General features: G+C 38.3%; 1 pseudogene; it reads right to left on the reverse strand.

Annotated features, from left to right (window-relative positions):
• LOC115772692 (neurexin-3a-like) overlaps window positions 1–27,253 on the reverse strand; it is a 311,850-nt pseudogene that overhangs the window by 81,178 nt on the left and 203,419 nt on the right.

Consider the following 27,253-nt stretch of genomic DNA (forward strand, 5'->3'; position numbering starts at 1 on the left):
CATTTCAGCACCGAGAGGACATCCCCCCACCGACGCGACAAAAGGCTAAGACAAAAACAGACAATAACTACACATGGGCTAATGAGGGGAGTGACAGTAGGTGGGATCATGGCTGAACATAATTTCAGAGACGAACCAAGGGGAAGCGAAACTAAACACTAAGTACAAGGAACACGAGACCGTCAAAACTAAACATAAACATGACTCCTACTTGAACACACAGGCTGACAACACGGGGAAGACAGACAGCACAGGGGAGGGACATTAAGGAAAACACAGGGAGAACTAAACTCTAAAGCTAAACACAAATCATGGAACAAGGGCCAAAACACGGGGAGACAAATACATAAAGGAATACCAGAATGAAATACAAATAACTATAACCAAAAACAGCATAAAAAACTACAACAAACTGAAAACCCAAACAGTGAGAAAAACTAAGAAACACACCCTGAAAAATACAACAAAACAGAAGTACACAAACTGGAACTCAAAACACTGGGCCACCGTCCCAGGACCACGACTGTCTGACGCTCTACCTCACCTGCAGCTACACTTGCAGCCAGAGCCGACTGAGCTTCAGTGTGACAGCGACACCAGCATCTTTCTCTTGCCTTGCAAATACCAAAGTGAGTTTGCAAAAAAAAATAAATAAATAAAAAAAGATCTGCTGTGTTTAAACTGGTGCAAATGACATTTTGGCCGATGATCTAACAAACATATCTTTTATGAATGATATAAATTTATTTTGAGTGAGAAAGAACACTCAATCTCAATCACTCAATCAAGTTGCAACAAACATAACATCACAGTTCTATAAAGACACTTAATGTGACCGTAAAGGACCAGGTTGATTATAATGTAGCTACAGTAACATAGTCATAAAGATACTTGCAGAACAAGTCATTTCTTTATTTTATTTATAAGGCCTTCATAACTCCTGTTGACTACAGTCTGCTTACCAATATAAGCAGAAACATTACACATCAAAAACACACAAAAACACTGGAAATCCCTTTTTGGCATATGATCAGTTTTTTTGGCACAACACCAGCAGCTGGATAAGAACAAGTTTCTGTTCTGAACTTAAACAAGAACCGCTTGAGATCCAGACTAATTGATTAGGCATGTTTGCCACTGCTCTGGAGCCAGACCTGCCCTGTGTATCTGTATGCCCTTCACATTAGTATCAGTAGCTTATCTGTTGCTCTGTTATCATAAATACACAGCAGTATTTCACAGTCTCTGTATGTTATAAATTTCAGTTGGCAATTCAGAGCTTTTATGTTCTACATTTGGTTACTTCATGTTTGCATGGAAATGACTTAAATAACAATATTTATATGCATGTTTTATTCTTTAAAATAATGTCATCAGGAACTGTTGGCACTTTCCCATTGCCAAATTTGGCTCTCCTTGAAAAAAGTTTGGATGCCCCTGGTCTACGTGGACAAAATTACGTGCAACCAGAAAAATCAAAGCAATAAATAAATAGCCTGGTTCTTATACAGCGCTTATATAGCTACTGTACTGTATACAAGCATTTGAGTATTTTGCCCATGGATATTTTGGCATGCAGACTGGAACAGCCTGGGACTGAACCACCAAACCTGTTCGACCTCCTGACCTGTGGCAGTATTACCCACAGAAATGACCAAATGACACGTGAAGCCACAGGTAGGAGCGCTCATTTTGGAAATGATCATATGGTTTGTAGACTCTATTTTTGCTTTATATAGCTTATTTCCATATATGTTTGCATGTTTTAATAAACTGCTGCACCTATTTTCTATATTCCTAGAGCCTATATATATATATATATATATATATATATTCCTTTAATATACTGTATCATTAAAAGTGTGGTGGCTCAAGACTTTTGCACTACTGTATTTTTTTAAGATTCTAGTTGTTTCATGGTATATTGTGATATAATTTTGATTATTATTTTTATATCAGTAGGTTTTTATATAGATTTAAAATGAAACACATTTGGACATCATCATTAAAAAAAAACTAAAAACTAAAACATAAATTCAATAAAATCACACAACCAAAAGAATAAGTGGTTATAAAGTGTTGCAGCTGCTTTGAGTAGGTCTTGTTCCCTACGGTTTCCTTGAGTTCCCAACTTTTATATACATATATAAATAAAACATGCAGCTGAGCAATAGTGGAACTGAACTGATGTCCTTGATTTAATTGCTGATATTTACTTGGCAATTTTATGGCTGTGTCTATTACAGTATTTGCAGAGAGGCATATTTTTCTTTTTCTAATTAGCACATAGCATTGAAGTCTGTAAAACTATCAGAGCATTCATTCCCAAATGACTGTTTCATGTATTCACTGCTTGTGAACAAGTTTCTGCGCCTTCAGAGCGACCACAAAACTAGAAGTGGTTGTGGAGTCTGCTCTCTCTGCTATCTTTCATGTCCACGCCGATACTGTTCAGCAAATCCAGAGTGCTTGTTCTGGAAATTTCTTCCCACATTATTATTTTTGTCCTGCACATTGAGGTTGCAGGTAAGCCAGTAAGCCAACAAATATGTCCACACACTGTTACATTCTCCATTTTGTCCTTGATTTTTCTTTTTCTGGATTTGAAATCCATGGCTAGGGAGAGTCAAGTCCAGCCTTACATAAATGCTAGTACCCATCACTGAAATTCAGCAAAATTAACATTCAGTGTATAGGCTACATATTTGAAGAATGTAAAACTAACTAACAACATGTATATTAATGTGGAGTCATGACATATGTCCAGATCTCATTTTGAAATGTTTTCTCTTTAATATCATTTCTGTCACCATGACAATGACTCAAAAAAGGCTTTTTGAGGAAGTGATGCCACATGAATGTGTCATTAGATACTACTCACGGTCATTGCATTGTGTGCCGGTGTAAGAAGTCATGGAGCAGTCGCAGGTATAGTTCTCCCATTGTTGGATGCAAATGCCCATGTTGGCACAGGAATCCTCTTGGCAGGTAGTGCTGGGACCTGGGGATGTTCAAGATAGGCCACCAAAAAGAAGCACACACAAAAGCAAAACTTCAGTGTTGAGGCTGAAAAAAAAACAATGTATGTGATTATAATGAACCCAAAGCCTACTTAGAATTATGACCGTAGTGAATCGCTAGAAGACTCCATACTAACTTATTTCAAAACAATAATGTTATAAAATGCTATGTGTCATCTTATATATTAGTTAGGTGTATGCTTGTTTGTATACTTTGGCCACTCACACACATTCGTTAGGGGAATTATTGCTTATTGCTAACCAAACTTGAAAATTGTTTCTTGAAAATAATCACAAATTTTCATCTGTCATTAACAGGATTTTTTTTTTGAGTATCATTGCAGACCAACTTGTTTACATAAAGTCATCTCAGTCAAATCAAATAATTGTATGGAGACTTACCTGGTTAAAAGATGCGGGCTGCTCAGTTAAAGGAGGTGTTCAGGACCAAGTAAAGTGATGTTGAGTTGTGAGGGGGGGATGTTTTAAACTTGACCTTCAATATGAGAATATCCTGCAGGTCATACCCTTATTCTTTGTTTATTACTTCTGTTTGCTGTTTGCTAGCAGTGCAGCATCACCATCTAGTGATGGTAAAATATATTGCTGCAATCTGAACTCACTAATCCTAAATGGGCTTTGAGACTGAAAAAAAAAACCAAAAAAAAAACATCCATTTTATGTGATGAAAGCTTGTAATGAAATTCAGGCAGGACATGGATAAACAATTTACAAGACTATTCAGCTGATTGTGGTGCATTGCAAAAAAAAAGGAAACCATACAAAAATCATCCAAGCACACAAAAATGCCACATTAGAATGCCATGGACAAGACCAACAAAGTGTGACTGATGAGATTTTATTTGGAAAAATGAATTAATCAACCAATACTTTCTTGTGGTGCATACAGTAGAATAAAATAACATTGTTTCCATCCCTATTCAGATTGTTACACCAAGAACAGCAGAGTACACATACAGTTTCTGTTGGGATTAAAAGGATTGTCAGCTAGCACATTTATTGGTTTAACATGGGGGGTTGTTAAGTAAATGTTCAAAAAAAACAAAAAAAACAATAAGCAATACAATGCAGTCAAATGTCCAAGTCAGTGATATGGCAGGCATAAGAAAAAAACTGCTGTACAGAAAATGATGTCCATGCAAAACAGGTTGTGGAAGATGGCCTATAACCTTCAGAGGATGATAAAACAGCCACAAAAAATGGACAACTTGCACAAGAAGATGGAAACATTTTGTCCACAGTGACATTTGTTTTCTTGTACAAAATGTTTCAATAGCCCATTCTGATGTAGCTACAAAAGATGCACGTACAAATGGATATCAGCACAAAACATATTAAAACCTTTGGCAAGTTTTGCTTTGTGAACAAACTGAATGGACTAAAGTCCTGGTATGGCCTGATACAGATGTAAACCAGATGGAAAACTGCACATCATATAAATAAAGATATAGACTAGTTTTTGTAGTATTTACATTGTTATTTGCTTTATACTCCTGCAGTTGACCATTTTGTAAACCCCTGCTACCCCAAACAGCTAAAGTCTAACCGCAGTAATAAAAATGGTGCTTACCACTGTAAGCACCAAATAGCAGCCAAAAGGGTCACAGAAATGTTGTATTTTTATTTTTATAAAATGATATATAATATAACAGCCTGGTCTCTTGGTAAAATGCGAAGTCACAAAAAGCAACCTATTTTTTTGTGTACATGAAAATGTTTTTGTTACAGCACTTTGAAACTACTGCATTTTAATACGAATTCTTTAACCTAAATCATGAAATTTTTATCACCTAACCACAAAGTAATCATTTTATTGTGTGAACCTAACCTGAATATTTTTTATTGTCTAGCCTTAACCAAGTAGTAGCTATTGCATATAATTAACCACATAATTAAACTAAGAATTAATTTAGGAAATGATCATGCTTCAATTTACAAATACTACACTACATGACCAACAGTACTAGGCCACTCCCATCTTTAATGTTTGATCTTTAAATCCAGGTTTTTTCAGTCCCATTGCCACAGGTGTATAAAATTAAGCACCTATTATGCAATGAAAGAAAATGGGTGATTCTAAACAGCTCCTTGAATTCAAGCATGGAAATGTAAATGCCAGCATTGCAACAGGTCAGTTTGTGGAATTTCTTCCCCATGATCAACTGTGAGTGGTATTATTGCAAAGTTGATTATATATACTGTACAGTTACATGAGTGATGTTACAAAAAGCAATGCAAATGCAAAAGTAATGATATGTGTGGTTAGTGTGACAAATTACTTTCTACAGGGAGTAAAAAACGTAATTATTACTTTTTTAAAAAGTAATATGGATTACATGATCATTTTAGTAATGACCTCAACAACAATGTACACAAAGAAATAGTTGTCGTTTTGTCACTATTTCAGAAACTGCTATGAGATCAGATGGAACTTTATTTACCGTGTAGCATCTTAATTGATTACATTACTCTGTGGGTTTTGATGGTTATGTAAACAATGTTCCACTCAGGACTGACACATCATTGGCATCAATACACGGTACAACATTAACATAACCCTATACAGCATATGTAGCCACAAGCATTTTAGCTAACTCTCAGAGTTAAGTGTAAGTTAGCTAACAGCAGTTTTAATTTCAGTAAATTCCACAGTAACCTAATAAAAATGAATACAAGGCTTACAGTAGCAGTCCAAAGTTTGGACTGCTACTGTAAGTCTGACTCTGTTTTGGAACAACTGTTTCAAAAACCACTGCAAACTTCAGGCACATCACTGACTACTACATATGCAGAGAGCTGGAATGAAAGCTTAACATACACAGTCAAGTACTGAAGGGGCAGGATTTTGTGAAAGGTCAAGTGGGCATGTTCTAGTGAAAATAACATTTGCTCTGAATGTGAATGTGTCACTTTCTTTGTCCTTTTACTGATACACCTGAGCCAGCACCCATTAGAATCTGTTTTTTTATTTGTATTTATTTTATTTTTACTTTTTGGTTATAAAATTTTTAATATTAATAACATTCAGAAGAAAAACTTTACAAAAGCATCATAAATAAAAACAAAATGGAGCACCTGTGGTAATTTTACGTTGATGCACTAGCACTGACACTGCTTAAATAGTGACTATGACAGCTCTGTAAGCAGACAACCAATGTGGCCGATAACTTGTTATAAGAGGAAGTGACTGTTGTTTGGTCAGGAGTCTAGCAGTGAGTAAGTGAGGCAAGAAATACAGTTAATAAAATGAAGCGCCTTCCATATGGATTCAGGGATGAAGTGCTACTGTTTGCATTGAGCAGGAAGAAAGGGCTGCTGGAGTTGGAGTTGAAGTTTGTGTTGTAGTCTAAATCAGGCTGAGATTTGAGGGATGGTGTACCTTCACATCCACGCTCAATCTGCCCGCTGCGAAACAATGCATCATTGAGGAGATCTGGCAGGCGACCATTGAGGTCCACTGAAGCCAAACAGCCCTGGAAGCCTTCTCTCGAAGCCACTAGTTTAGGCAGGTTGCCATACATGCCAGGACCCAGTCCAGCAATGAACAAATCACCTGGGGCACAGAAAAAAAATTAAAAGTAAAGAAGAATATTATCATTATAAAAGGAAAAGAAAAAACTGAAAATTGTAAGTGAATATTTACCGAAAATGTTGTCTTAAATTATATTCAGATCTAAGTTACAGTGACAGTGATGTTAAATAATGAAGAAAATCAAAATAAAATGACTTAATCAAAGAAAATACAGTTTTGGAGTGGGCTAATTCATACATATGCTAAATGAAAATACTGCAGAATTGGCCTAAAGAGACTCCTCACATCAGACTTCCCAGACTTTACTCATGAAAGTTGTCCAGGTCTGATTCACACCTATCATTTTTCTTTTCAATCCAAATACAAGGCCAACTAATTTACTTTACTTTCTTTACTTTATTGCATTTATCCAAAGCGACTTACATGATATATAATATGATGATACAGTAATACAAAAAGCCAAAACATTAAAATAAAAAGATTAAAAGAGTTAAACATTAAAAAACAATGCAACATTAAAAATGTACGTCTATACACATCAGAAGTACTTGTCCTAGTTAGTGCAGGTGTTCTCTAAAAAGCTCGGTTTTTAGGAGTTTTTTAAAAAACGGCGAGGGACTCCGCTGCTCTGGTGGAGGTGGGCAGCTTGTTCCACCATCTGGGAACTATGGAGCAGAACAGTCTGGATTGCTTTGGGTAGATGTTGGGTAAAGCAAGGCGACATTCAGTGGAGGAACGCAAAGGCCGAGACGGAACATAGGCCTTTAGGAGCAAGTGCAAGTAGTAGGGCGCTTGTTCTGTCATCACCTTATAGGCAATCATGCAGGCTTTGTATTTGATGCGAGCAGCAACCGGAAGCCAATGAAGCTCAATGAGCAGTGGGGTGACGTGCCTGTTTTGGAAGATTGAAGACCAGACGTGCTGCTGCATTCTGGATCATCTGTAATGGTTTAATAGCACAGGCTGGAAGGCCCGTTAGCACTGCATTACAATAATCAAGGCGCGAGATGACCACAGCCTGCACCAGAGCTGAGCAGCATGTTGCGTTAGAAACGGTCTAATTTGTCTGATGTTATATAGTGCAAAGCGACAGGATCGAGCAACAGAGGCCACTTGCTGTGTAAATGATAACTGGTCGTCAAACATGACTCCCAGATTCCTAGCAACCTTTGCCGGAGAAAGTGAGAGAGAATCGATTGTTAAGGTGAAATTGTGTTGAATACATTTGCAAATGTATTCTGATTATTCACATTCTCATGTACTTAAGCCTACATACTATGTTACTGCTGCATTACAGGGTACACCAGAAAATGTACTGAGTGGTTAAGTCTGATGTAATTATCCACTTCCAGAACCAAAAACTCTTTCATTTCTCAAAAGCAAACAAGCACCGAGGCACCACTGGGAAATTTTTAAAAAGTCTGAAGTCCTTCAATGTCCATAAAATTGACCCACCTAGCTACTCTCCCAGGCTGGATACTGGACATTTAATATATTTCATATTCTGAAATGTTATTTAAAACAAATTAAACAATAATGATTTCATATTATTTAAAGTTTCTGTTGGACAGAAAGTTCAAAGTTAAACTATGTCATTTGCATTATTCTTGTACAGTTTACAGCGATGAACTATGTTGCCCTGGTGCAGCGCAGACTGTGGTATCCTTGCTCACTCTAGGTTAGTTCCAGGGCAGCAGCAACGGCATTGTAAGAAAGAGAGAGATGGCACTCAAAGAATTCTGGATTGAAAATTATGGGAGAATTTTGCAAAAGCAAAGATGGTAGAAGTATCACTTCCAGGAAAAACAAAAAATAAATAACTCATCAGATCACACTGAATATTCTGTACATGCAGTTTTTATGTCCTGTTGACCACAGAAATTAAAGTTAATTCAGATATTGCTTCAAAATAAGTGCTCAGATGCATGCCAGTATGATTGCTGAATAACAATTCTTTCTTCCAAAAGGAGTCATCAATTTGAATTTATGTTGATCATGTTTATACTAGCTACAGGTTGGAAAGCAGCGATTAATGGCTCATTTAACATGGTCCTGTTTAGATTGTAGTTGGCTAAATCCACAAAGATCAGGAATGACTCTCAGATCCAGCAGCAGCACAGGCCAGCTGATCAGAGCCTGTCTCCAAAGATGACCTCCTGGAACCCACAACACAATCAAACCGGCAGGCTTTTGCATGTACTGTGAGGTGAATGTGTTAACCACTATACTACAGAGCCTCAGTTAAGCAACAAACTGAGACTGGCAATAATATAGTGATGATGGCAAAGAAAAGTTTAATGATATTGTTTCTTATTAGTTCAACAACCAACCACTATATCTGAATGAAAAATGGGCAAACTAATATATAGTTTAACATATGTAAAAGGTGTCATATCCTGAGTATACCTTTCAGGTCCAGATTCTTGGCACCATTGATACTCTGACTGGTGGCTGTAGCATCTACTTTCAGCGTGTGGGTGTTGCTGTTGTCTCGGGTGATAGCCACATTGTGCCACTGATTGTCATTTAGCGCCCTTTCACTTTTTCCCTTGATGAGGTTCGGCCCATTCCCAAGGTCAAAAACATAGTGGATGTACCTATAAGAGAAGAAGCACTAGTTATATGGGATGTAACAATTCTGAAACCAACTCTGAAACAGCAATACAAATGTCTGCAATATGGCAATTCCATCTTCCCATACCGTGATACCCATGTGGTAATGTCTAGGAGCAAAAATACAGCAGAAATGTGAAATTTATTTGATATTCAGAATCCAATCATGATCAACAGATCAGGCTTGTGAGAAAAAGAATATTTTCCTTTTTTTTGGTTATTTGTTATTCATTTCTTCTTAAGAAAAGACATGAACTTAAACTCTAACCCAAAAAACAAAGTATGAACCGAAATGTGGTTTTGGATAATTTCACACTCATCTTGGATACTATTAATTAAGACAAAATTCATATCTTTAGATATCTGCAACTTGTAAAGTTATTCACAAACTAGCCAACAAGAAACAAAATATCACACACAATTGTGAAAAAGAAAGTAATCTACACAAGCCTGTGCAAAACCAAGTACACCCTTACTGCTTACTAATTCACTTGATTCATTGATCTCCAGCAAGTGTGACTACCTCTATAAAAGCAGAAGTTATGGCAGTTTTCTGGTCTGGGGTATTCAGGTGTGTGTTAACACAATGCCACAATCTTCCCAGGAGTAGACGTTCCAGCAAATTCACTCCAAGGTTAGACTGTGCAATTACAAAAAACTCAAGATCTGCATCTCAGACTCTACAGGCCTCAGTTAGCATGTTAAATGTTAAGTTCATGATGATACAATTAGAAAAAGATTGAACAAGTATGGCTCGTTTGGAAGGGTTACCAGAACAAACCAAGACAAGATAATAAAGAAAGATGTTAGTAACCCTAATTGCTTTTTTTGAATTACTTTTAATGACTAAATATCTCCTCCTTCCCTGCAGCAGATCAGCGAAAGAAGACAAAATCCAGTTTGCCAAACTGAAATAGAACCACTAGAACTACTACTCTGCACAAAAACTCATTATCTGAATACACATAAGAGTCCCATTATGCACTGGGCACCTGCGAAGGGGCAGCTGTGGATCAAGAGGTAGAGCAGGTCTTCCACCAATTAGAAGATCAGTGCTTCAATCCCTGGCTCCTCCAGTCCAGATGCTGAAGTCTTGTTGGGCAACATATTCAGCCCCAAGTTACATGTGAAAGAAATAGTTATGGTCCATCTACAGGTCCACTATAGAAATAATTTTTTTATTTTTTTTATTTTAAGATTTCATTTTAGTGCTCCTTATTCTGGTAGTCATGCCATGTACAATATCATGGTCTTAATTCATAGATGTTTATGTGATATGTATTGGAGTGAAATAAAATCAATCATTCACTAGCCACTTTAAATTGTAAACCAAATAATGTCACTTGTAAATTTTTAAGGTTGAAAAATGGAGCAGTTTAACAGGTGTCCTCTAAAGTAAAGCTTACCCTTTAACTAGTTCTACAGCGATGAAATCATTGCCATCTCCAGAGTTGAAGAGTATGAAGCCATCCGGCGAAGTGGTCTTAAACTGAAAGAAGAGGTGCATGGATGTGTAGGCCTGTAAAGTGGCCAGGCTGAGATAGCTGCTCTTGGATTTGAAGGTGACAGGGTCAGCGATAATAGAGCGAATCCCAAAGCGGGCATTGAGCTCACAGTAGTCAATGTCACCATTCTTGCACAAGTCAATGTAGAGCATGCCATTAAATCTGAGGAACAGAAAAGAGCAGACATTTAGAAATAAGGAAACATTTTAAGAATATACAGAACATACATAAAAGAAGTAAAGTTGAATACCTTAGGCTCTGCAGATGACCAATGAAGCTGGATGGGATGCTAGAAACAAATCGGCGCTCTGTCATTATGCCTGTTTCGATGTTATGGAACTCCAGACGAGTATGGTCACCCACCATTTGGCCTGGAGACGGGGAGGGTGGAGGGGAGGGGTTGAAAGAAAGACAAAAAACAAACAAAAAGAAAAGAGAACACTGTCTGACACTAACACAAAAGGGCTGATTTAAGGAGAAAATTACATTACACAGTATTAGATGAATGCAAATTGACACTAATGGTTACATATCTACATGCTTTCTTTGCAGCAGAATTATACACTGACACTATAAATTGTTTATGGCAACATGCTGTAGCATGGTGGAATAACACTGACAAAGACACACTAAGAATATTTCCAGTTGATGGAGGTAAGTACCTTCTGCTACATCATCGTCAACCGTTAGCTTGTAGGTTTTGCCGCGACGCACCACACGCACTGTATGCCATTCATTATCATTGAGCTTTTGCCCGGCATACAGGGTCTCCGGTCCCTTGCCTGAGAACAATGGTCAGTCACAAAGTTAAGGACATCCTGAGCCTAAAACCAAACCTTTGCTTTCCCACCAGTCAGTTTAGGAACATTAACAGGTATTCTACAACCTGATTAGTAGCTTGAAAATGACTTTAAAATTGGATTTGAAACTAGATCTTATGGGAAACAAAGGTTTGTTATAGTCAGTAAATTATTCATATCAGACACCAGACTGCTATGCTGCAACTACAGTAGGAAAAATTGCTTTTACTCATCATAGGGTTAAAGAAATCTTTTCCTTTTATTCCTTTCCCTTTCTGCTGTCTTTTTTTTAATCTTCATTTCTTAATATGACAGTGTACACCTGTTCCAATGAAAAAAAATAAAATTGAAATTGTCAATTTTATATCAATTTGTGTGTATTAAACTTTTTTAACAACTTTTTATCTTTGGGGGAAAAAAATCATAGAAGGGATTCATAAAATTCCAAATTATAAATTGTAGGTTCTAAAGCATACAATTTGAATGCATACTAATGGAATAAGATTTTAAATAAGCTAAAAAGACAACTATAGTACTGTCAGTGCCATTTAATGATGGGAAAAAACTTCACCCCCATCTAATTTTTTGGTTTATAAGCAAAATTCTACAGCATTGAAAAAGAAAAACGGTTAAACCAAAAGAATTTCATTACAAGAAAACTATTAGTAAATTCAACATTATCACAAAAATAATTGAAAGATGCATTATACATTATTTACATATTGTATTTACACTCAAATCGACACTGGGTTGAATAATTTTGATTACAAAGTTCATTCCCTCCTATCTATCTATCTATCTATCTATCTATCTATCTATCTATCTATCTATCTATCTATCTATCTATCTATCTATCTATCTATCTATCTATCTATCTATCTATCTATCTATCTATCCCTACCTGAAAGCACAAAAAGTAAAGACATTTGTATTACATCAATTATTTTTTTGTTGTAACAATACTTTTTGGCAATAAATCTTATACCGTTGAAAAGCCTGTTAATTTCTTCTTAAATGGTGCCACATTTGTAAGGAAAATGCATTTGTAGGTCGACCAGGAGAATTGAGTATGTGGGTTGTGCCCATGAAAAACTTGTCAAATCTTCTCTGCCAATGCCAAACAGCTCATCCTGCTATTGACTCTTGTTTTGAGCTTCTCGTACCCCAGGTGCTGACAATCAGGTTTGTCATCTTTGGACGCAATCTCAATGCAGAGAGATATGGAGATGAGATTCTGCAACCAGTGGCAATCCCATATCTCCACAATCTGGAACAGAACTCTGTCCTCCAAGATGACAATGCTCATCCCCACAGAGTGGGAAATTTGGGAGTGGAGCAAATGGAACAGCCTGCCTGCAGTCCTGACCTCAACCCCATTTAACACTTGTGGAATCAGCTTGGGCGTGCCGTTCATACTGACCATCACAGCCACACTGACTGACTTGCGACAAATGCTGGTTGAAGAATTGGACATCATCAGTAGTTGTCCAAGCTGGTGACCAGCATAACGAGGAGGTGCCAGGCTGTGTATGATTCTTCCACATGCTACTGAGACCCCTGTTTTTTAAACTTGTCTGTCAGTGCCAAACAACTTATTCTGCTATTGACTCTTGTTTGGTGTCGTTTACTGGATTGGATGATTGAAGTCTGAAGAAAAAAAGACATACCTGCAGTTTAACAATTTATTCAGAGAAGATCTGGCAAGTTTTCCATGAGCACAACCTACATACTCAACTCTGCTGCTCAACCCACAAATACATTTTCCTTATAAATGTTGCACCATTTAAGGGAAAATAAACAGACTTTCCAACAGTATAAGATGTATTTTCAAGGAGCATTGTTACAACAAAGAAATAAGTGACCAAACACAAATTTCCTTACTTTTTGTGCTAAGTTAAAGGCAAAGATCTCCATAGCCTCATTATGAGTAAAAGCAATACATAGTGTTTTGGGAAATTACTGTAAAAGCAGCAGCAGGCACACTACATGTAGAAAGAGCTCAATGATTCACCATAGGTAGCCTGGAAATGTGTAGAATATACTCTAACGTATTAACATATTAGATTTTGAATTTTCCCCCAAATACAAATACTAATAACACTAATACGAATATCCTGTGAATTAGTCCACTTTAAATCTCAGTTTCCTCTGACATAACACAAAGTTTTCAATAAATAGTCAAATATTGAATTTAATTAATAGGCTGATTTTCAGGGATCTTTTGACTCTGGTTTATGTTAGGAATGTAAAACAAAAACCCTTGTATATTGTCAATCAGTGCTCAATTAGTTCTCATTACCATAAATATTACTTAAACAGTCTAAAGAATTGCAATTTAAAACATTCATTGTACCTGTCTGAAAATGTCCACCAGATGAAACTAAATATTATATTTTCCTTGGGTTTATACTTCTCTATTAGTGTACTTTGTTTTTATAAGGATATGATAGGTTTATATCTGTGATGTGCACAGGCTTATTATGCATATTATAAGTGTTTTAACATAAATGTCCAAATTCAAAATGTCACATTTTTATGGTTGCACCATTCAGTTTAACACTGCAAAGTTTTCAGTTTTCCCCAAAATAAGACTAGTATTTGTATGCAGATTTGAATTTTCACATAAAATCCAAGGTATGAAATGAGCACCTGATGTACTGGACATCAAAGGTTAAAAACTTAGTTACTTAAGTCCCTTTAGACATCTGGGTACTTTCATCCTAACTATATAAAGATCTAATATAAATATATTAAGTTGTATTCAACTGCCCATACATGGATAATTTCTACAGTCAAGTTGATCATTTTGGTACTAATCAATAATAGTTTAATAATAATTTACCTTGGTCAGTGTTACCTTGAGGGTAATGCTGTTTAGAGAACAACATACAGTACCAGTCAAAAGTTTAGACACACTCTCCCATTCATTTAAATGGGTAAGTATGTCCAAACTTTTGACTGGTACTGTATCTTGACTTTAGCTAAGCCATGTCAATACAATATGTTGTCTGAAAGAAAAATTCTTCTAAATGAGCTGCATGCTTTGTGGCAGATAGTTTTGATCTATTTTAGTAGGAATTCTCAAAGCCTGAACTAAGCTCTACTTGAACAGTTTTTATTGGCATGCTACCATAGAATATAGTTACTCATCCCACTCATACTTTCTTTCTGAATTTCAACTTTATTTTAGAAAATGCCTACTTGTGGAGTAACACCAAACAGTTGACAATTCAATTCACTTCAATTTTATTTATATAGCGTCAAATCACAACAACAATCACCTCAAGGCACCTTAAGGTAAAGACCCTACAATAAAAAATCGTCATCTACAGTACCAAATTTGTCAAATTTGTTGCTGAGAGCAAAGGTAATATGATGCCAAAGTTTTTTTTACCCTGTTGATGCATTTGTTGTAGTCTCAAATTGGACAACAAACTTAAGTAATACTCTGTTACTACTGTACTGGGTCTTAGTGGTAATTTCTTATTCTATACCAAAGAATGTGGCAAAAGTGAAATATATTTAGTATTAGTCAAAGGTTTGGCCACACCTTCTAGTTCAGTGTTTTTTTTTCATTATTTAAATATTGTCTACATTGTATATTAATACTAAAGTCATCCAAAGTATGAAGAAATGCATATAGAATTATTTATTAAAGAAAAAAGTGTTAAACAAGCCAGAATATGTTTTAGATTTTAGATTCTTCAAAGTAGGCACTTCTTGCTTAGATGACAGCTTTGCACATCTTGGTATTTTCTCAGTCAGCTTTATGAGGTATTCACCTGGAATGGCTTTCAGTTGACAGCTGTGCCTTGTCAAGAGTTAATGTCTTGAATTTCTTGCCCTCTTAATGTGTTTGAGACCATCAGTTGTTTGGTGAAGAAGTAGAGTTGGTATACGGTGACTAGCCCTATTTGAGTAATGTTCTATGTTCTATGGAAAGAACTACTTAACCAAGTAAAGAAAAATGGCAGTCCATCATTAATTTAAGAAATGAAGGTCAGTCAATCCAAAAAATTTCAAGAACTTTGAAAGTATCCTCAAGTGCATTTGCAAAGACCATCAAACGTTATGATGAAATCGGCTCTCATCAGGACCGCCCTAGGAAAGGAAGACCAAGAGTTACCTCTGTTGGACAGGATAAGTTCATTAGAGTTACCAGCTTCAGAAACCACAAGTTAACAGCACCCCAGATAAGAGCCCACCTTAATGCTTCACAGAGTTCAAGTAGCACACACTTCTCAACATCAACTGTTCAGAGAAGACTGCATGAATCTGGACTTTATGGTCGAATTGCTGCAAAGAAGCCACTTCTAAGGAAGAACAACAAGAGGAAGAGAATAGTTTGGGCCAAGGAACATAAGGAATGGACATTAGACCAGTGGAAATCTGTCCTTTGGTCTGATGAGTCCAAATTTGAAATTTTTGGTTCTAAACGCCATGTCTTTGTAAGACGGATGGTTCCTACATGTGTAGTTCCCACCGTGAAGTATGGAGGAGGAAGTGTGTTGGTATGGGGGTGCTTTGCTGGTGACACTGTTGGCGATTTATTCAAAATCCAAGACACACTTAACCAGCATGGCTACCACAGCATTCTGCAGCGACATTCCATCCCATCTGGTTTGCGCTTAGTGGACCATTATTTCTTTTTCAACAATACAATGACCCCAAACACACCTCCAAACTACGTAAGGGCTATTGACCAAGAGAGAGGGAGATGGAGTGTTGGGTCAGATGACCTGGCCTCCACAATCACCTGATCTAAACCCAGTTGAGATGGTTTGGGATGAGTTGGAGTGAAGGCAAACCAGCCAACAAGTGCACAGCACCTCTGGGAAGTCCTTCAAGACTGTTGGAAAACCATTTCAGGTGATTACCTCATGAAGCTGACTGAGAGAATGCCAAGAGAGTTTGATGATCTGAAACATGTAAGTGTGACAAATATGCAAAAAACTAAGAAATCAGGAAGGGGGGTAAATACATTTTCACAGCACTGTATTGTATATTTCCTTGTTTGCCAAGACAGTTTTCTTCTATGGGAAACAATATAGGCTAATCTAATCTAATACCAAAAATATTTCTTCAAATGTTCTTTAAATGTTTATTGTTATGTATACAGAGGAAAAGGGGTGTGAGAATGAATTTAATTGTAATTCTACATCCTATATAGAATAAGCTGAAAGCCCCCCCCCCTCAAAAAAAGGAATAAAGTTTTCACCACCTCATTTAACTGAGTCTATTTCTAATGCCTTTTGTTAAATTACTCAAACCAGCTGCTCAAACTCACCCTTCAAATCGGAATGGGTGGAGTGTGGTGTATTTTTAAAATTGCATTTATTTTTTTAAAAAAAGAAAGAAAAGAAAATATCAACATACCATTAACAAAGAAAGCAAAATGAAACTTGAGTGTTAACTTACTGGAGTTACAGTTTATCCTGATACAGTCTAGATGGGGAAGAATAAATGACAGATGAAATTGCATCCTTCAAGGTTACTGCTGCAGACATCCAAAAACAAAAAGTCCACCCTTCCGGGGACGTACACATGCAGCGAGGCAGCCATTTTATTCTTTATATTTATCTTTAGGCCAAACAGTTGTGTAATAAATAAAAATGTCATCATTTAATACTTAATAAAAGAAGACATGAATTTCTATGATTTTGTTAATTACCAGTGTTTACACTTAATAGTTATTTATGTACTGTTTTTACAGTAAAATGGCCACTTGTATTACCAGCTACATGGGTTTTCCTGCCCAACATTGACTATTTGACTTTCAATTTAAGTCATTCTCTGGGTCCAAAGCCTTTGCACCAATAAGCTGATTGCAGTTACCTAATTTAGAGCCACAAAGCTTTGAAAAAGAAGATACTATTGTAAATGAGAAAAAACAACTTAATTATCTGAACCCAGACCAGAATAACTGCTGCTTTGAACTGTGAAAACAGTGAGGGTTGGTCACCATGTGGCTGGTGGTTTCATGTGCCGTCAACCGCAACAGAAAAGTGGGAGCAAACAGCCACGATTCAGTCAGCACCAGCACCATACAGAGGCACAGGAACCCCAATCACAAATCTAGAGTGCTATACTATTCCTACATGCCACTAAGCTCGACCTGTTAATATTTACACTTTTTTTTTTTTACATGTTTTATAGAAAATTACAAGGATTATTATGGGATATAAAATCATATTAAGTACTGATCAATTTGAGCTGCATTTTCTTTTATTAAGAAATAAGGGTATGCCTCATATCAGTCAATACAATCAGAGAACGATTCATCAAATGTGTTATACACATTTTAACACTGCTAATCGTACATTTTATCTACAAGCCAAACTGTATATCCAATATACAAAATTAAGTTTGTCACTCATGGTTCATTGCAAGTTTTCTCTTCTTTTTTTAAATATTGGGATTGGAAGTGTGGGGTCGCAGCCAGCTGTAGGTTTTGCTGCGCTCTGTTCTCGGGCTGTTCACCTGACGGGCCGCAGGCTTAAGGCCTTTGAAGGGGTGAATACCATCTTTTGACAAAGCATGATGGGAAATGGAGCTGATGGGAAAACAAACAAAAGCAAAACATTGAAAGAGCACGAAGTTTAATAAAAACTATCATAAGCAAAGAAAAAAACATTCAGAACAACAGCAAGGTGACAAAGGTGACGCAGAAATTACTTGATGTCAGACACAAAAATGACATTAGTTAGAAATACAAGAAAAGTTTTTCCTTTTGAATCCTCTCCTGATGACTGATGGACTGAAGATCAGTGGGCATTCTTAGGAATCACCTCTCAGGAAATCTATGCACTCTGTTCTTAAACTAGAACAGAGTACAACTAGATGTAGAACCTCTATATGATGTGTATTCTTCTTATTGTGCTTTCACTGTCTCAAACAATCTATAAACAACAATATGGGTGTATTTTTCTGGTTCAGAGATGGTCCAAACATATTTAGAATATGAACTATAATGATATATCTTAGCATGTTACCCAGTAACCAGCTATCTGGTTTTTTATGTGCACATTAACGCCCATGCAAAGGAGATAACTGACTGCTATTCTGAACATGGCTGAAACTTTTAAGGCATCACTGAATGAGTAACTGATGAAAAGACAAAAAAGATAACAAGAGAATTGGGAAAGAGAAGTTACCGCTCAACGGTAAACCATCTCACGGTGAAGGTGGAGGTGTAAAGGCAATGGGTGGGTGGGGCATACGATACCTAGGTTGACCGTGAGTTTGACGCGACTCTCGTCCAACTCCAGCCGAAGCGTGTCGGCTGAGTCTCGGGAGGTGGTGGCCATGAGGAGGCCGTAAGCCCGCTGGGAGCGGAAGCGTAAGGAGACATCCTCTGCCTCAGTATGCATGATGGTCGGCATCACCACCTTCATATACATGCTGCCGTCATAGGAGAGGATGGAAGCCTCTATGAGAGAAAATCAGAAACATGGAGAGATGTTAGCCATATTTCAAGTAAGACTGAAGTAAATACACTGTAAGGTGAAAAGTACTGTGTGTCCATACATTACACCTACAGGAGATGTAGGTGTAATGTGGACTATGTGCCTCATCACTCAGTTATTCTGCTCTTTACATGATCTCCCACTTCATAGATGAGTTGCTGTGGTTTCTAAACTCTTACACTCTACAATAATACCACTCACAGGTTATTGTGGAAAGTCTAGGAGGGAAGAAATTTCATGAAATGACTTGTTGCAATGGTCATTACATTACATTACAGTAAGTAATAACTTCTGTGAGCTATTTAGAGCAACCAGTTATTTCACATTTGTTTGTAAAGCAGACAAATATGGCTAGGTGCTTGATTTTATACACCGGTGAGTATGAAAATAACTGAATTCAAATGTTAGGGGTGTTGCCCATTACATTTATCCATATTGTATATGAAGCAGGTGTGTCAGTATTTTATTAATTCCTACAATTTATGAATAAAGCCACAAGAAAACAAACCAGCAAACGTCATTAATTTTTTTAACCTCTTAACATCCACCAGGTTAGTGTTAGGTAGCATAAACCAGAAAAAACTGGAGAAGAACAAAAATTACTTTTTTGGAAAAAAGGGTTAGGGTTACAGTTGTCAGCCATGAGGCATGTATTATACTTTCCTTGTCTGTAAGTCAACTAGGGTCCAAGCGACTTCAATTTCGTCATCAGACAGTGAGTACATGGGTACATGCAGATGTCCATGTGCTTGCCTGTTTTTTGTTAATGCTTTGTGTACTACAACTATGTATGTGCCACAGTTGGTGGACTTAAAGCAAATTTGATAGTAGTATGAAATTACTACTATTGCTTTATTAATTTCAATGCACTGTTACATCAATTACCACATCATCTTCACAGACATTTTTATTACTTAAACAAACCTGATCACCCACTTTGTAGCATCTTTGTGGAATGAAAATGTTATAAACTGGATATTATGGCTCCTCTGAAAAAGAAAACCTTAAATCAGAAGTGCTCGACTCCCTGGTATAACTCTTGTAAACTCTATAAATCTACCTCATAGTACCGTATTATCCCAATGGAGCACTTTGCTCTCAGACTGCAGACTTACTTGTGGTTCTGAGGATACTTAAGAGCAGAATGGGACACAGAGGCTTCAGCCTTCAGGCCCCTCTTCTAAATAACCATTCCCAGTTTGGATTCAGGAGACAGACACTCTCTCTATTTTTAAGATTAGGCTTAAAACTTTCCTTTTTGTTCCTTCTTGTTCCTTTTTATTCCCACAGTGCACTGAGCATTTCTTTTTACTCCATTAATACACTGGTCTGCATTATTAATCTCTGGCTCTCTTCTACAATATGTTTTTTTGTCCTGTCTCTCTCCCCTCACCCCCAACCGGTCTCAGCAGATGACTGTCCCTCCCTGAGCCTGGTTCTGTTGGAGGTTTCTTCCTGGTAAAAGGAAGTTTTTCCTTTCCACTGTCACCAGTGCTTGCTCATAGTCATTTTTGATTGTTGCATTTTCTCTGCAATTATTGTATGGTCTTTACCTTAAAATATAAAGCACCTTGAGGTAACTGTTTGTTTTGATTTGGTGCTATAAATATCAAACTGAACTGAAATGAATTGAAACACGTAGACAGTGTTTGACAGTGTCAGTATGACTGATTAACATGGAAGTTCTGGAACTACTGGCATCAAACCAACTCATTATTGTTTTTGTCAGCAGCTAGAATCAAGAAGGCCATTTTGATCACACTGACACATAAAAATAAAAGTGGACCCCATAATTAGTGCTCTATGCAAGGCTTTCAATCTCCACACACAGCTTTTCCATTCAGCACAAAACGTAACCCTTAGCGTAGAAGCCATCAAGGAGCTAAAGGCTTAGGAAAATTAAGAATTGTTTTCATGCACTTCACTTAGTTTTTGCTCTACTAATAAAGGCTATGGGATAATCAGATGTATGCCCCTTGTCAGTCACATGATCTTTTTTGTTTAACTTTTAAATGTTAAGGAACTCTCACTGGATCTTCCAGCATTTCATCACAGTTGTTAACGTGTTAGCTTTTGATTAAATATTTGAGTTTCAGTTCCTTTTTGTTTTCCTCATGTTGCTTTATGCTCAACTCTTCCCCGTGTCTCTATTGTTGTCTTGTTTTTTCCCCCCTCCCATTTCTCTGTTTATTCATCCTCAAATCACAAAATGATTCTAATTACTATTGATACTAATTTCAATCATATTATATAAATATTATTCATTTATTAAAATAAATATACAATATAAAATGTTTTAAGTATTTTTTAAAGTCTATACGAAATGAATATGAACGTTAAAAATATTTTGAGGTAATCTTCATGTGAAATAATCTTTGAGATACGATAGAACTATACTACTACTAAAAAGTGGAAGCTTCTTAGTAGTAGCAAACAAATTGTGAAAACAAGTGGAGATATATTTTTCTTTGGGGTAAATATTTTGCCCAGCTGTTTAGTTAAAAGGCATTCAGGGTCTCTTGGATGTTCAGTCAAACCTCACAGTCATGATTCTCACAAATATACCCTAAACCCTCCAGGGCTGATTGCCATTTCCTTGCATTCTACTGGCATCAATCAGATTACGGTGATTATTTGTCCTGTCACAGTAGCTTAATTTGATAAATGATCTGATAATATGCTGAAGCATTCTGTGTCCTCTAAATGCCCTTTGTTCAGTTTATCTGCATGACTGGGAAGCTGTATTTTGATCACATGGCCACAGGGTGGAGACACAGTTCACCTGTCTGCTGGGAAATTCTTTTAGTCAGTTAGGAAATGCAGATCACTGACATAAAAATGTTTACATGAAGAAGTTAAAAATAAATAAAGCTAAGCTGAGGTAAGGTAAAGCTTGAGTGAGTAAACATTGATGGAGTCTGGATGAATCTGCCTATCACTTAATAAGAGCTGAAAAAAAATCCCTTTCTTTCAGATCTCCAGTAGCTTTATTTCCCACCTTCCTTTTTGCACATAGATCAGGGTAACCAGGTGTTCCACTTTATGTGTTACAGCACATTTTAATCCGCTGACCCACCCATCACAGATATGAGACAATGTCCCACATGATTGGTTCTACATTACAAAGTCAACAGTCAGCAGTTATGATATTAGAGAAAGGGAATACACAAGTGTACAAAAGACCACAAACTTTAGCTTCCAGACACATTTATTGTATTGACTTTTTTGTTTATTAGAATGTTGAGTCTTAAAAGCCTAAAACATTTTCTGTGTTGTTCTACATAAAGTCTTTGCCCCACATTTGGTTTGTATCTGCTGATTACTGGTCAAATTTGACCGATGAGGTCACTGTTTAATCAAAATTCGGAGCAAATATTAAATTATGATAATCTGCACTCACTTTGTGAAGGCACAGAATATCAATGGTAGATATGGCTTTAGTTTGTCCTTTTTTGGGGGTAGGTTATTACAAATAAATATTAATTTGAGTTGAAACAGGCTTTTTTTTAAAAATACATTTTTCTTATTATTGACTGCATTTGATGGAGGGAAAACTCTACTGCTTATTTGAGCAGCACACAACAGGTTCAGAGTCAGTGAGGAACAATAAAGTCTTACAACAACCTGATTGTCAGCATCTAAAAAGGTAAATCATTTTCAAAACATGAACAGCTTGGTAACACAAGTAAACCTACAGTACACTATTTGACAATACAAAAATTTCATCTATTATCACTAGAGTACCCAAAGTACACCACAATCAATCTCAAACGGTGCAGTTAATTGGTAAATGGACTAGTTCTTACATAGTGCTTTTCTACTCTATCTGAGCGCTCAAAGTGCTTATACAACTTGTTTACATTTAGCCATTCACACTAGCACTTCCATATATAACTAAGCTAAGTGCTTTTATTGTCTAACATTCACACACATCCATACTCCAACACTTGCATCGCAGAGCAACTTGGGGTTTAGTATCTTCCCCAAGGATACTTTGGCACGCAGCCCAGAGGAGCCAGGAATCAAACCGTCCGATTGGTGGGTGACCTGCTCTACCTCCTGAGCTACAACGACAGTTACAGCATGACTATACCACACTCTTTAAAAACAGACCTGTATGACACTGGCTCTTTTCTTTTCAGCTCATTTCTAACTGATTTAGGATATTTTCTATAGTATTACAGTATGTCAACATTCAGAATCATGACATACACCAAAGTGCTATGCCTGAATTGGTCATAGGTAACAGACCAAACCAAATACTGCTAGCAGATACTTTACACTTTTGTATTAGGAAGAAGAGACAGAGGCGTGTCAGCATAGTGCATCTTGTGTGAGGTGTATTATGTCTTCTATTAAATTCTCTCATCCTATTAAGTCCTCTATATAGGATCATATAATAAATCAATTTTCTTCTGCTTATGCAGTTCAGGGTTGCGAGAGGGCTAGAGCTTATCCCAGCTGTCATAGGGCAAAAGGCAGGGTTGCCAGTCAATCAGCCTACATACAGACATGGACAAAATTGTTGGTACCCTTCTGTTCAAATAAGAAAAACCCACAATGGTTATTGAAATAACTTGAAACTGACAAATGTAATAATAAATAAGAATTTACTGAAAATTAACTAGCAAAAATCAGACATTGCTTTTGAATTGTGGTTCAACTGAATTATTAAAAAAAAAAAAAACTGGACAAAAATTATGGTACCCCAGAAAAGACTGAAAATAAGTTGACTATATAGGCATGTTAAACTAAGGCACTACAGGTGTAGTGCCAGGTGTAATTGGCACTATGGGTGTCTTCTAACTTGTAATTAGTCAGGCTGTATTTTTAAAGGGTGTCACTGGTCCTCCACAGGTCCTCCAGGTCCAGATGGTGTCTCACCTGCCACACTGAGACACTGTGCTAACGAGCTTGCCCCATTGTTCACGAACATCTTCAACTCCTCACTGGAGGCTTGCCACGTGCCTGTCTGCTTTAAAACCGCTACCATTGTTCCTGTCCCCAAGAAGCCAAGGATCACTGGACTAAATGACTACAGACCTGTGGCACTGACTTCTGTGGTCATGAAGTCATTTGAGCGTCTGGTGCTGTCCCACCTCAAGTCCCTCACAGCCCCCCTTCTGGACCCCCTGCAGTTTGCCTACAGAGCCAACAGGTCTGTGGACGACGCCATCAACCTGACTCTGCACTTCATCCTACAGCATCTGGACTCCCAGGGAACCTACGCCAGGATCCTGTTTGTGGACTTCAGCTCTGCCTTCAACACCATCATCCCTGATCTCCTCCAAGACAAGCTGTCCCAGATGAACGTGCCAGATCCCATCTGCAGGTGGATCATTGACTTCCTGATGAACAGGAAGCAGCAGGTGAGGCTGGGGAAGAATGTCTCGGACTCCCGGACCATCAGCACTGGCACTCCTCAGGGCTGTGTCCTCTCTCCTCTGCTCTTCTCCCTGTATACCAACTGCTGCACCTCTGACCACCAGTCTGTCAAGCTTATTAAGTTTGCAGACGACATGACTCTCATCGGACTCATCTCAGACGGGGACGAGTCGGCCTACAGGATGGAGGTCAAACGTCTGGTGTCCTGGTGCAGCCACAATAACCTGGTACTGAACGCCCAGAAGACAGTGGAGATTATAGTGGACTTTAGGAAGCACACAGCCCCTCTACCCTCCATCATCCTGACTGACACCCCCATCACCACAGTGGACTCTTTTCGCTTCCTGGGAACTACCATCACCCAGGACCTCAAGTGGGAGCCCACCATCACCTCTGTCATCAAAAAGGCCCAGCAGAGGATGTACTTCCTGCGGCAGTTGAAGAAATTCAACTTGCCAGCAAGGACCATGGTGCAGTTCTATACTGCCATCATTGAGTCCATCCTCACCTCCTCCATCACTGTGTGGTACGCTGGAGCCACCACTAGGGACAAACAGAGACTACAGCGCGTTGTGCACTCTGCTGAGAAGGTGATTGGCTGTAACCTCCCATCTCTCCAGGACCTGTACACCTCCAGGACACTGGGGCGTGCAGGTCGGATCACAGCCGACCACTCTCACCCTGGGCACAGACTTTTTGACCCTCTCCCCTCAGGCAGGAGGCTACGGTCCATACGGACCAGAACCTCCCGCCATAAGAACAGTTTCTTCCCCTCTGCTGTTGGACTCATGAACAATAACCCTAAGACTGTTACCACCACCCTCCACAAACGCTGATGACCCTATGTCTATGCACCTGCCTGATTGCACTGATGTACATATTAGTGGAATATAGTCTACATTCTTCTATCTTTTAATTAGTCTCTGCACTGTATATTTTGTAATTTTGTAATATTGTGCTATAGTTATAGCTCTAATATCTCTGTATATTTGCAATTTGTATACTTGTATATTGTCTTATAGTTTTTATACTTATTTGTTTTTTTTTCTGTAAGCACGAAGTACCGCAGCAATTTCCTAATGCTGTGAACCTGTTCACCCATATGGCAATAAAAACCTTCTGATTCTGATTCTGATTCTGATTCTGTGCTCTTTGGTATCATGGTGTGTACCACATTGAACATGGACCACAGAAAGTTAAAGAGAAAACTGTCTCAAGATATGGAGAAAGACAATTATTGACAAGCACGTTCAAGGTAAAGGCTATGATACCATCTCGAAGTAACTTGATGTTCCTGTGACTACAGTTGCACATATTATTAATATGAATTGAGCTGAACTATATGAAACAAGCTGTTATAACTTAATTTCCCTCCCCTGAAGCCAACTTTGTTCTGAAAGGCTATTCCTCATCCATCCATCCATCCATCCATCCATCCATCCATCCATCCATCCATCCATTTCCTTCTGCTTATCTGGAGCCAGGTCACGGTAACAGGTAGCAGCCTAAGCAGAGAAAGCCATACCTCCCTTTCCCCAGGCACCTTCTCCAGCTTATCAGGGGAACATCAAAGCATTCCCATGCCAGCCGAGAGATATAATCTCTCCAGCGTGTTCTGGGTCTGCACCAGATCCTCCTCCCAATAGGATACGCCCGGAACACCTCACCCAGGAGGCATTCTAGTCAGATACCTGGACCACCTAAATGGGCTCCTTTCGGTGTGGAGGAGTGGCTCTACTCTGAGCCCCTCTTGAATGACTGCACTCTTCACCCTGTTTCTAAAGGAAAGGCCAACCACCCTTCAGAGAAAGCTAATTTGTTCAACTTGTATCCACGATCTTGTTCTTTTGGCCACTACCCAAAGCTTGTGACCATAGGTGACGTTAGGGACGTAGATCAACCCATAAATTGACAGCTTTGCGTTTATGCTCAACACTACCCTGAGAGACATGGACAAATGCCTTTTCCACATCAACAAAACACATGTGGACTGGATGGGCAAACTCCCAAAAACACTTGAATATCCTTGAGAGGACAAAGAGCTGGACCAGCATTCTGCAACCAGGACAATACCCGCACTGCTCCTCCTGGATCTGAGGTTCAACTATTGGACAAACTCTCCTTTCCAGCACCCTGGCATAGATCTTCCTGAGGAGGCTGAGGAATGTGATCCTCCTATAGCTAGAGCCCACCCTTGTTAAAAATGGGAACACCACGGTAGTGTGCCAAACCTGAGGCACCATGTTGCAGAGGCACATCGACCAAAGCAGCCATACAAGGTGGACATTGTAGGACTGTCTCTCAAGCTGTCTCTTAAGTCCCACAAGCTAACCAAGCCTAATAGGACTCCTCAGCTTTATGGCACCCTTCACTTCCGGTATCCACCATGTGGTTCAGGGATTACCACAACAGGCACCTACCACCTTGCAGCTGCACGTCTGTGCGGTGGCCTAAACAATGGAGGTGCAGAACATGAGCCATTCAGACTCCATATCCCCAGCCTCAGAATGCTGTTGAAGTTCTGCTGGAGGTGGGAGTTGAAGATCTCCCGAGCCAGGGCCCTTGTCAGGCATTCCCAGCATACCATCACAATACTCTGAGGTGTGCCAAGTCTGTCCAGCATCCTCCCCTGCCACCTGATCCAACTCACCACCAGGTGGTGGTTAGGTGTTGGGAAACCAGAACATACTGATGACAAGTGGGCTACTGGCACAGGGATATGGCATAAGTGGACACAGGATGAGAATACCCCACTGTTGGAATGCTACTACACATGTAACCCCAATGAAAGGGGTTACATCAAGATGATGTGTGACCAAAGGATTTTTTGACACCCAACATCTAGACTAACATCGAAAATACTAGTAGCTCAGTGTTCCAAAATCTGCAAGAAGCAACTGCTATCACAACT

This window comes from Archocentrus centrarchus, chromosome 22 (genome assembly GCF_007364275.1).
Source record: "Archocentrus centrarchus isolate MPI-CPG fArcCen1 chromosome 22, fArcCen1, whole genome shotgun sequence".
Lineage (NCBI taxonomy): Eukaryota > Metazoa > Chordata > Actinopteri > Cichliformes > Cichlidae > Archocentrus > Archocentrus centrarchus.